Source organism: Plectropomus leopardus, chromosome 20 (genome assembly GCF_026936395.1).
Source record: "Plectropomus leopardus strain MGB_pleo_1.0 chromosome 20, ASM2693639v1, whole genome shotgun sequence".
Classification (NCBI taxonomy): domain Eukaryota; kingdom Metazoa; phylum Chordata; class Actinopteri; order Perciformes; family Serranidae; genus Plectropomus; species Plectropomus leopardus.
In genome coordinates, this window is record NC_142195.1 from 6,953,303 (window position 1) to 6,965,659 (window position 12,357).

Sequence of the window (12,357 nt, forward strand, 5' to 3'; positions counted from 1 at the left end):
TATTTGTGTCAAAATGCAGAGGCAGCTCAGCACATCTAAGCATGCCAAGCTAGCAGTGAGACCATTCAAACCCAAAGCAGTTGCAAGAAAAGACAGGAGAGAGAGGAACAGGAGGAGAATGTGGCAAAGTTCATTAAATTAGATTTGTCTTTTGTTTTTCTTTGTACAGTCGCCAGCTCCTGGACAAGCCCCTCGCCCTGCTCTAAGTGTGTGTCAACAAACATGCAGCAGGTAAGCTAATGTTAGCAGTGAACTATATAACGTTAGCAGCGAGCTAGGTAATGTTAGCAGCAAGCTAGGTAACGTTGGTCTAAATAAATATAATGTTTGGCTAATGTGTGAGATGTACATTTTAAGACAAGGCATACATGTGTTGTGTAGGCTAGGTTGAAGGGTGCTAATGTCTCTAACAGGTGGATAGCCAGCCTGCGATTTATAATGCTAAGCTAAATAATAGCCACATAGATGCTAGCTGTTCCTAGCTTTAGATAACCTTTATATTTAAATGTTTCAGGTTGCAGACCTAACCAGTCAGTGAGAGAGTCAGAGCTATTCAAATGGGTGAGTACAAGAATCTTTTCAAGGGGAAAATTGGGGTATTTGTTGGGCCACTGTGTCCCTGGTTAAAAGGTTATTGTTTTGGATTCAGGCAGCCGCAGAGCACCTGTTGCATTGTGTGTGTACTTCGTGAGCAGTGGCGGTTCAAGTACATTTAGTGCCCTGGGCAAGTCTGCCCCTGTCTCTCACCCTGTTAATAGACTGTGATTGTGCTACTCAAGCTGGCCAGTTTTCTGGACATGGTTTGTTTGTTGTTATCTTGCAGCTCTCTTCTCTACTATAATGTCTTACCTTACGTCAAGGAGTGCATTTTTTGTGTGATTGCACACAAAATGCCTGAAAAAGTGCAGTCATTTCAGCAGATAGTGAAATGGCCATCTCCCCTGCTCTCAGCTGCTTGTTGTCAGGTTTCTGAACTTTAACTATCACAGTACTATCCATGCTTTCTCTTTGACCGATGTAATCCACATAAACAATAGCCAAGGTAGCATATTCCTTTTTTTTTTTTTGGTGTTTTATTTGGTTTTACAGAAATAGACAGATGACAGTTTCTTATACAGTTATGCCCACTTTCCTCTACCCATTCAAGGCTACCCTCCACAACCACCCTCTACCCTGACAAAAAGGACATGGCCACGAATTACAAATTCATTATAATACAACATTATTAACCAATAGTACCTAAAGCTGTCCTTCTTGCCATAAAATGACGAGGTGGTTGCCATATCTTAAAAAAAAATCCTGACTGTTACATCTTATGTTGTATTTGATTAATGGCATGTAGCAAAGTAACACATTCCTACTGTGAAATCCAACACATGGTTGGTATTTATATATACACCTTATTGTGTGAGCATTTCTAAGTGTGTATGTGTGTGCATGTGTGCATTGTAACTAAGGAACCCAAGGGCTTATTATGATAGGCTGCACAGGAACCATCGTTACTAGCTTCGGCTGCTGCCTTTTACCATCAAATTTGAATTGGTTCATTTTAAGTCCAAGTAGATGTTCCTCCAAATTTAAAGAAATTCCCTCAAGAAGTTCTTGAGATAATGCGTTCATTTATTTATTTTTATGTATTTAATTTTTTTATTCGTCAGAGACCATGTACAATTGACATTAAGAGCGAGAAGAGATGTATTGCACCAGATGACCACCAAGTTCTAGTCAGTTTAACCCTAAGTCCAAGTGGATATTTGGGCTGAAAATTAAAGAATTGCCTCAAGGTGGTTTTGAGATATTACGCTGACAAGAATGGGACAAACCGAAGGACAGATGGACAACCCGAAAACATAACGTCTCTAAGATAAACTTTATTCAGATGCAGCTTCCTCTGCAATGTTTTCCACTTGTGAACCGCAACAACCATGGATGCAACAATAAACTGCATTCAGATTGACAAAACAATAGACCTGCTCATATAAATGTAGGGCGGAAAAGTCTGCAATCTGCAGATATTCTGTGCCCTTGAAAAAGTTAACATTTCCACAAGAATAGTCACAACGAAAATAAATTAAATTGTCTATTATGCACCCAGTTAATAATAGCAAACCAATCCAATCACATTAACGTCGGGCAAAACATTTTCTTGAATACATCTATGCTTAGATTAAATAAATAAAGAAATAAAGTCATAATGGAAGCATAGATTTTTTTAACAACCCCACACCCCTGCCCCACTACCTCTACAAAATTGTTTTTCTCTATTGTATTTAGCCTATTACTTTCCACTTAAATTATCCCTGTCTGGTGCCCCAAATCATATTTCACCACTAAATACTTCGATACGACAAAGGAAGCAGGATGCCATCAAAATGTAATTATTTTCTGTGGGTGTGTCCCATTATCCAAGACACGTTTCCTCCTCTTACTTTCTCTCATGACACAGGAACTGACTGAACATTGTGCTAAAAACAAACAACTTTGTCAACTCCCTTGTAGCAGGATCAGAGTAAACATTATGTTATTGTATCAGGATGTATCTTCATATCAGGCTGGCCAAACACAAGCTGCTACTTCCAAATCAGTGTTAAGGTGACACAGAAGCAGCAATGAGTGACAAACATGTTTGCTCATAAAAATGTTGCAGGGTCAACATCAGATAAGAGGCTGGATGAGCTAAAATGTGGACTCAAGTCTACAGCCTGTACATTTAGGTGTCCCTACTTTTTGTATTGAAGATTCAGAAGACAGAATATGCATATTACACTTTTTTTTATTAAGTTTTGTGAGAATTGGAGAATTGAGAGTGTAGGTTGAGATTGACAGCAACAGCCGCAATTCATTATCTTAAAAACTGGATGGTGCAGCGATAATAAATTCTGTGAAAGTCACCTTAAAAGCATACTTCACTATATGCATATCAACTACTCACCGTCTGTTATGTTGAATTTGTAAAGAAATGTTGTTTTTACTTATTAACCCACGCTGAACGAAGAATTTAACAAAACTGAAAACATTTTTGATTAATATAAATTCTACATTTAAAAGCAAAACTATATCAAAACAGCCGTTATCAAACCCACATACAACTTGTGCAGTAGGCTGTGTTCCAAGTCTCATTTATCCAGTTGTATGCTCAGTACTTCTCAAACAGACAGAACTTTATGACATGGAACAGATCTAAAAGTGAAACTTTTCTAAGCTCTAAAAGCCAGACTGCACTGACAAAAACAGTAATTTTATCTCACTGAACATGGGAGCTGCTGGCCTCCCACTGCCTTGATCATCAGTTTGTTTGTGTTATGGTGTGACTTTGGTAATTTTAAGGGTTTAGTTTGGATTCACAAAAGATACACAATAACACAAACTAAAAAAATGATCCTTTTTTATTTAGATTCATCAAGTTTTTTCTCTGTTTTTTGGCTTCTTGGTTCAGCAGGGGCATGCCAGAAAAACATTTTCCTCATGAATTCAATGTTATGGAGGCTGAAGTATTTCTTTAATATGATGGTCTTGCCAACATATATCAAAGCTAAAGAACACATATGAATCTGGTTCATTGTCAAAACACTTTTTATGTTCAATTGTTTCTGCAACAGTAACGCTACTTAACACATTATATAACCTGTTTTTTTGGACTGACATTGTTTTAACTTTGAACCATAAAGAGTACCCCAGCGACATTTTTCTGTAGGTCAACCCAGCAGCTAACATTGACCTGGTTCCCACATCATAAAGCCTATGGGATTTTTCCATTGGGAAATGTAAAATAAGCTCTGTTCTAAACAAACATTTATGATACTTACATGCTTTGTTCAGCAAGGTAATGTTCTTAAATGATCACCACTTTGAGGGTTTTTTGAAGCCTGAAGTGTAATCACCAGAAGTAAAATGCTATTGTGAGGCTAAAACGAACTACACCACAGTTGCGTTGCCACAGCTACAAGGCTTTAAAGCCGTGTTCAGCGCGGTTTGGCGTGATGACTTTCTGTAGTCACGTTAGCCACTTGTTAGCACTCTTCTTTTTTAAAGACACATGAAAGCTTCAAAGTTCATGAGTAGGGTATTTATTATTTTGCAATGTATTATGTGTCAAAAAGTGAAAATCTTTTAAGCTAGTGTTAACCAAAGACCTTATTAAAGGCTTCAAATCAAAAACCCATTCAAAAAAATCCATTGACTTTGAGCAGAGAAATACTAATAGGTGTAAGAACAGATTTCCATGTTTTAGGACTTATTACTGGGGTTCTCTAAATACACATATACATATGACAACATTTTTCATTTAAAAACAGATGATCGACAGGTTCTAATAATTGACAATGTGACTTACAACAAATAGGCGGGCTCACAGCAGTATTTGAGTGTGTCCTACACATGACAAAGCTGTCCCTTTGTTTTCTGAACAGCAGCTCCTGCGTGCTGCTCCTCTGCTGAGTGCCAGGTACTCTCCCACAGAGACAAGGCTTTGCCTTTAATTAATTTCCTGAATGATTGAGCACAGTTTAATAGTCATTTCCTCGCTGTCCACTGGTGATAACGATGAAAGCAGCCAAATGGAAGGGAAAGGCTACTCCTATAAAACCTGTCCTATAAATTAACCTTGACTTTATCGGCTCTGTGAGGTTTCGGTAAACACCGCTACGTAAGGGGATACATTGAGTAGACAAGCTTAGGGTAAAATAAGTTACACTTGGGTGATCAGTTGTTAAAAAGGAAAATAGAATATAACATTTATTGCAAGTGTCAGCACATCCAAATGTGTGACTTTACTGTAAATGTAGCCAGCAGTAAAAGACAGCATATATTTATTGCCACTGAGGAGCTATGAGTGTCGCCTTCTGTGACCCTGCTGCTTCTCTTTTGTAAGGCAGAACTCCCAGAAAGCACCAGGAGGGACTTGTCTTGCCCCAAAATTCACTTGAGCAAACTGCTGAGTTGTGCCTCCATTGGCCTGCGCCAACTGATCTGGCATGCGGCCCCTCAGTGACTGGCACATGCAAAGCAGATATGGCTGGAAGACAGGAGAAGAAAAACAGTCCTTTGTGTTTTAGTTAATCCCAAATGTCCCATTGGTCTGAAATGATTTCAGCTTGTGGTTCTTGGCTTGAGATTACGAGGGGAGGATTTCCAAGCTCCCTTGCCATCTGATTGCTTATGTTCTCCATGGAATGAAGTGATGCAGAAGCCACCAGCTTTACAAACACTACACCACGATGGGCCATCAATTACTGCCACACAACATGTCAACTACACAATCAGATTTTTACTTTTAGCCACAAAACCAAAACAGAGCACTTCTTTCCATTCACCATATATATGAAGGCGTACTCTGTCTTTCAACTTCCTGTTCACTCTCTCTCTCAGTTTGTGCACTTTTATCCTTGTTTAATTAAGGCAAGTTAAGGGACACCCCCCATTGGGTTGAGAGCTGCCTCTGCCGCCGACCTCTCTGCATAAGGAGGAAATGGAAGGCGACAGGGTGATAGGCTGCTTTTAATTAGCAGGGCAGCATGAGAAGGCCATTTTTTTTCTTATGAAAATATCTCATTTTCAAATTAAAGGGTGAAACCTCTCTGTCCTGGTGTATCTTGGATTTTTCTGTTAAACTACAATATTAAGTGAAGTGAAGCAGTCGATGCCACCAACTGTATTTTGACAAACAAACAGCGAAGCAGACATTATGTTTGCAATTAAAAATGGACCAAGATGTTTTAACTGCATCATCCTGCTGTCCAGTTGTACAGTCAAAATTTGCCTTTTGCCCTTTGCCATTTGCCTCACCTGCTCACACTACCACCACTACCACTCATTAAGTTAGACTGTTACCACAGCGCCGTTAAACGTAGCGCTTTATTTTCTATAAGCTTCAAACAACCTAACAGATCTCCAGTTCATATTTGCAAATTGCAACTCTTCATGGTCGCAAAATGTGACTACATTAACATGGTCTCGAGTCCTGCAAAAGCCCTGCTTTGTGTGTGTGTGTGTGTGTGTGTGTGTGTCTGAAAGAGAAAGAGCCTTTGGAGAGAGTAAGGGAACCCAAATGGCCGTGGTTTATAAAAACAAAATGACAATTCATACCCAATGTTTGCGATAGTCATTTTATATATCGAACATTCAACAAGCCGCAATACATCTAGTATACTCGATATATTGCCCACCCCGACCTGCATCCCCCCAAAAATCTACACCTGTGTTTAACAGTGATGTAAAAATACAACTATGTTACAGTTTTCATCCAAAAATGAAAACAGTTGACTCACATCAGTGTGCTGTAAAGGGCATGATATCCTCTGTGTGTGTGTGTGTGTGTGTGTGTGTGTGTGTGTGTGTGTGTGTGTGTGTGTGTGTGCGTGTGTGCGTGTGTGTGTGTGTGTGTGTGTGTGTGTGTGTGTGTGTTGTGTGTGTGTGTGTGTTGGTGTGAATTCATTCTCTGCAATACTAACTGGAAATAAATGCAATTTTTTTAAAAATCTTTCTCATAAAATACATTATTTAAGCCTCAAATTGAAAAGTTGCAATGATTTTGGAGGTTAGATTTTAGGAACGTGCTTGTTTATGCCACAGTAACAGCGGAAAGAAACTGAAGCAATAGTGAGCACAGAGAGCTGCAGACTGATGTGTGAAAACTGAGACAGCCCTCAGAGGACACCCACAGGAAATGAGCTGAAGGGATGTACTATAACGTTTGGCTGCTTTTTGATTAGTTCCCACTTTCCATGAATGCTATAGTGCAGATTTAATTCGAGAAGAGTGAGGGGGTTTAGGGTTTCATAGGCACCAGAGCATGGATGTTGTTTGGCAGCTTTCATCCCAACACCTATAATCAGTGATTTACATTTGCCCTTCTCTTGCTCTGTGTGGAACTGGGGGGGCAGAAACTGGTCTCATCTCAAAGAAAGAAAGTGAATTAATGTGCAGCATAGCTCAGAGCCAAGGTCTCCACTAAAAATCGCCAACGACCCCTGACAGGAAATTGGCAGAACCTTTTTATGGCCTCATCTAGATGGGGCTTTAAAGCAATGGCAATATACTCAGAACCTTCTCAAAAAAGTCTTGTAAAGCAGCCACTGAATTTAATTGAAACAGGTTTCTTCCACAAGTCGAGATGATGCGATCACATCCAATATACCTGCAAAAACAGAGCAAGCTGTTTAAAAAGACAGCGCCGCGGTATGAATGAAAATAAAAACACAGGTTTTCTCAGGTTTTCAGGCTTTCTGACTTTGTTGACTCCTCACATATGCATGAATTGTAGTATCTTAGCACCATTCAAATGCTAACAAAGGAGAATGAACACTTTTTTCTATGCTACAATCAGGCTTATGCAAAGCAGAACAATCATAATTCCCTCTTTTTGCCTCATTTCTTCCTTTCATTCCACCCTCTTTTATCAGCAACATGGAAATCCTGGAATCTCCATTTCATATTCCCATTAATACACGCCAGCTCAGCTCTAGTATGCAAATTCCTAACAAAGAGCTGTGGATAATCTAAATTGCCCAGTTATTATGAGATTTCTCACATGATATGGGGCGACTTGTGAAACAGAGCAGATGATGCAAAAAGTTTTACCCTTTCATTTTCCAACAATCTGAGCCAGGCTTATTGGGAAAAAAATGTTTTGAGTGTCTACAACATGTAATGACAAATCTTCAGACTGACAGTCTCTCTGTGGAGTCGTATCGCTGTCAGCTGCAGCATCAGGCTATGGATTTCTGAGTCAGGGACCTGGAACGGCATAATGATATACACACAACGCAGCTGACAAACAGAGAGTGATGGCGAGACAAGGTCATGTTTTCTGTTCGGAAATAGGACGTCTCTGTCTCTTTACACAGAGAAAAGGAGTCCTGGACATGGTCAGTTTTACTGATTGTCTGTCTTTTGTGGTTTGGAGCAGAGCAGAACCAAGGATGCACTTTATTTTATAGTGACATTAATCAAAGGCGAAATAGTAATAAATGTCAAATTTGTTGCAGTTATAGGAGTGAAGCTGATACAATTGGGTGGTCACAGCAAAACACAACCGCAATAACTTTTGTCTTTGTAAGACCCATATATTCCCTGTTGTCTTAAAGCTCCTGAAAAACTGTCTCTAAGTCTTATTAAATATTCATGTCTAAATAAGCAATCAAAAGGAAAAAAAATATATTATTTTGGTATTATTTATTAAAGTGACTGAACATTCATTTTAAACTCTTATTTTTTTCCTAATAACATGAAAAATGTATGATTAATTTTGCAGTGATCAGGCTTTTGAAAAAGACATCCTTTGGTTTAGGCCTGTTTTTTTGAATCAGTCATGATGTGATTTTATTGACAGTGGTTTGGCAACATCAGCTTACAAGACCACTAATGCTAAATTCTGATTGTTGCAGAGAAGAAAGTGCCATCACATTTTCTCAAATTAGCCCTGCACACTTCACACATGTCTTCACACAGGAGCACAAACAAACACAGAAAATTCTATGACAAACAAATCTGGGGGTATGGTGCTTGAGGCTGGTCAACCTGTTCACCAAAAAATGTTGGCATTGTACTTTTCGGCAAACCAAGGATATGAAACATTTGTACATTATTACGAAGCTGTTTCATTGAAATCTTTCATTTCAACAGCGTTGTGGTTAACGTGCGGTTCAGTTTAAGCATAACAACCACTTAGTTATGGTTCAGAAAAGATTATGTCTTGGCCTAATAGCCGACCTGGTTTGGAGAATTCAATCCCGCCTAGCAGAAAAGCAATTGAATATTACAATCTCCAGCACAAAACTTTGTTTAAATGCTTTTAGAAAATGTTTAATCAAAAACTGAAACTTCTAACATCATATACAGTGAGTTCCCAGCAACCTTTTTTATATAGTTCAGTGAAAAATTAGATTAAAAAAAAATAGCTCTCTGAGGTTTTACAAAGTAAAAGTTCCTGTTGAATGTAATACGCACACTTTTCATTAATTAATTTTATTGGCGATCATTGAAATAAAACACTGATACAGATAACCTGTTGAATGCCAAATATCAGCCTCGATAATCGGCCAGGCCGGTAATCTGTTGACCCCAGCAGCTACAAAAAAATGTTTGGTGCCTACAAAGCTGCTGGAAACACAGTGACAAGTAGCTACAAAACAGCCACATTTGGTGCCTAAAAAGCAGCTAGAAACACAGTAATGTGTATCCACAAAACACACACTATGTTTAAAACCTAAAAAGCCACATGAAAACCAGCAATGACTCACTAAATCACAACGGATTTGGTTGTTTGTTGGTTTCGAACAGTGGTCTGTCAAGCTGTCACGCCATCTGCTATCCACCATCCCATCTACCTCCTGATCACCGGTAGCTCATGTTCCACATCACTTGAGAGACATCCACGATACAAATGAAACATACAAATGTAACATATTCTTGGTTTGTAGAAATGTACAATGCCAATATTTTCCTCTGGCTACTGGGCTTAGCCAGGAGTTGGATGCTACAGTAGCGGCTACATCCAAATACCTGACCAAACTGTCATAGTATAGGTGCCAGACTTTGACAAAAGAGAAAGAAGACTGCGGGGATTAAAAAATGTCTATCGTGAGTCTGACCATGTAAAAGTGCAGTGATAAATCAGTGGAGTACTCTTTTAACAGAAATGCCTTTGACAAATGACTTGTTTGTTTGCTTAGCTGCAAAGTCACTGCAGACAAGCAAACACTGTCGGCCGCTTTGGTTCTCTCCATGTCAAATCAGCGATAAATCCAGAGTTCATGCAAATACAGTAGTAAAATAGAAAAGTCAACCTTATTATCATAATGTTTATGAAGTGGGTTATGTTTTCTGGGCATAGATTGATGCATAACAACAGCAATCTACATGTGAGCTGGTAAATGTGGAAATATACATGCAAAAATGAAGTGGAAAGTACGGGAAATAAATATGCTTTCACCTTCTGCACACATCCAAGGAGGATCATCCATCTTCTTTGTTATCACACGCCAGCTCCCTCCCACTACTTCTCTGTCTTCATCTCCTCCCCTCTGTGCTCCCACCATATCCACTAATTAATCAGGTCATACATTTTATCCCAGAATCATGAATTATGAATTTCTTTCTTTTCCTCTCTTGCAACAAAACACTCTTTTTTCCACACCGCACCAAACACACTCTGCGTGCATGGAGAATATCTGCTTTAACACTGTGCCTGCACCAGAAGTCAGATTTCATGGGGGATTACAAAGTGAGGTCAACACACCCCAATCTCATTTGTTTGTTCTGTTTCATTTTCAGGGAGGCACATTTTCCTCCCTACATCAGCTGGGAAATAGGAGAGAAGCGGCAGGGGAGAAAGAGGAGGTGGGGGTTGGGGATCTGATCAAAAGCACGACGTCTTACAGCACATGAAGCTGTTTCATCATCTCTTGATCCTCTTCTGACACCTCGTATGATGGAGTGGTTGTTCTGGGGGAGGTGGTTGTGTATGTGTGTGTGTGTGTGTGTACAGTTACTGGTGAATGGTTGAGATGATAATGCTGAGCCTATACAAATGTCAACTCCTTCTGTGATCTTTTGTATCATGGTTTCTGGTAGACATTTCTTATCTCTTGGCAGTGTTAGGATTTGTTTCATATAACTAAAGTTGTCGTTCAGATTTTCATAAGAAGACGTGTTAGAAAACATGTTAGAATAGACATGCCAAGATTTCATGGAATTAGAACCCATTTTGATACATAGTTTGATATATAGTAGTGTTTATTTGTCAGTAGCAAACCATGACATTGCCCTCACACCATATACTGTATAAGATAATGAATATAGCAACCATGACTCTCGACTCTCGCTTTGAACATGCATTAGGAGACTTGGATACAGCGAAGGAGGCTGTATGCCATTCATTCCTATGAAAGTTGTTTAAAGGTGAATGAAGCCCAAAATGCTTATTTACACTTAACCTGTAGTACCTGGAGGGTTACAGCTGCCAAGTGCGCCCAAGCGGCTAAATTCCACCGACCAAATGGTCAACTTCCAGTTTAGCGCTCCACTAACTTGAATAGGGATGAAATGATTTAAATTTGCAGCTCTTTTTAGATTTTCCAAATGTTATCGGTCTGAATGGATGAAGTCCTTACAGTGAAATGAACTATTTCTGCTGGGATTTTGACTATATATCCACTGATTTACAGATGTCGCTTTCCCAATCAAAGTCAATGAGAAAAAGGCTTTTTCAGCCCCATGTCATCACGTGACAGACCTGGACGGTTTAATTCCACTTGTGGCCTTTATGCAAAAGCCTGGCACTGTTCCTGGGGGCTTGGTTTTTAAGCTGAAAATTTGGAGCTATGATGATTGCCATCTTGGATTTTTGGAGCCAGAGGTGACCAAATTTGATGAGAGTTAAGTTAACCCTAATATTTCCTGCTAGCTTTGTCAACGATGTTGCATTTACAGCACGTTAACTGTGATCATGTGATCAGTGCTGATTTTTGCTAGCAAAAAAAAAGGCTTTTAAACATCAAAACAAAATGTACCTACAGGAAAAATGGAATGTCCAACTCCTTAGAAGAACTTTTAGTACAACCAAATGCTGAACACGACTTTTGTAGGTGACCAAAGAGTTATGCCAAGGCTATGTTACAACCAATGTTGTCATCATGGTAGCGACTTGTCAATGGATGGTCCCCACCTGTTACTCAAGGCAGCCTTACTAACATTCAAAGGGGTTACATAAGAGCTCAACCCCATCACTGGCCATAAAAGGTGAAATTAGCTATAGAAACCTAAACAGTTTTTGTACCAGTATGTAAAAATGTTTATTTCTGCTGTAAAGTAGGGCATTTTAACATGGGGGTCAATGGGGATTGATGTGTTCTTGGAAACAGCCTCCAGTGGCCATTAGAGGAACTGCATTTTTAAGCACTTTCTGCATTGGCTTCAGTTTTCTGCCCCAGACACTGCTGCTTGCTTCACATTCAAAAGCTATTTGCTGGGACCAGTACGTATTAATCAAGCATTACAGTTTGTAATTACACTGTATTATTTCTATATTAAGTTACTGATTCAAATACAAACAAAACATTTCCTACTAAAGCAGCTTTGCATTGAAAGCAATCAGCTGTAAAAACAGGAATTGATTTTTATTGTGAGGCACTCACAGGAAATGTGACAGTGAGGGTTAACACTAACCACTATTGTCATACAGAACAAGACAACAGAATCATTTTGGCAGTAGATGAATTTGAAATATCACAGAGAGTAATAGAATAAGAAAGGGCAGCCACAGTGAGCTGCTGGATGAAGAGCTGCAGGCGACAGGCTGCACACCTCCAAGTCCAATTCCTTTCACTATGCCCTGCTGTTGGCAGACTCATGCCATGT

General features: G+C 39.3%; 1 long non-coding RNA gene across 4 annotated transcripts in view; it reads left to right on the top strand.

Moving 5' to 3' along the window:
• Positions 1-12,357, top strand: part of LOC148186163 (uncharacterized) — a 91,006-nt gene that overhangs the window by 14,850 nt on the left and 63,799 nt on the right. For all 4 annotated transcript variants that reach the window (XR_015775128.1, XR_015775127.1, XR_015775126.1 and 1 more), the window contains exons 3-4: positions 170-231; positions 515-561. This is a non-coding gene — a long non-coding RNA (uncharacterized LOC148186163). The remainder of the gene's footprint in view (positions 1-169; positions 232-514; positions 562-12,357) is intronic.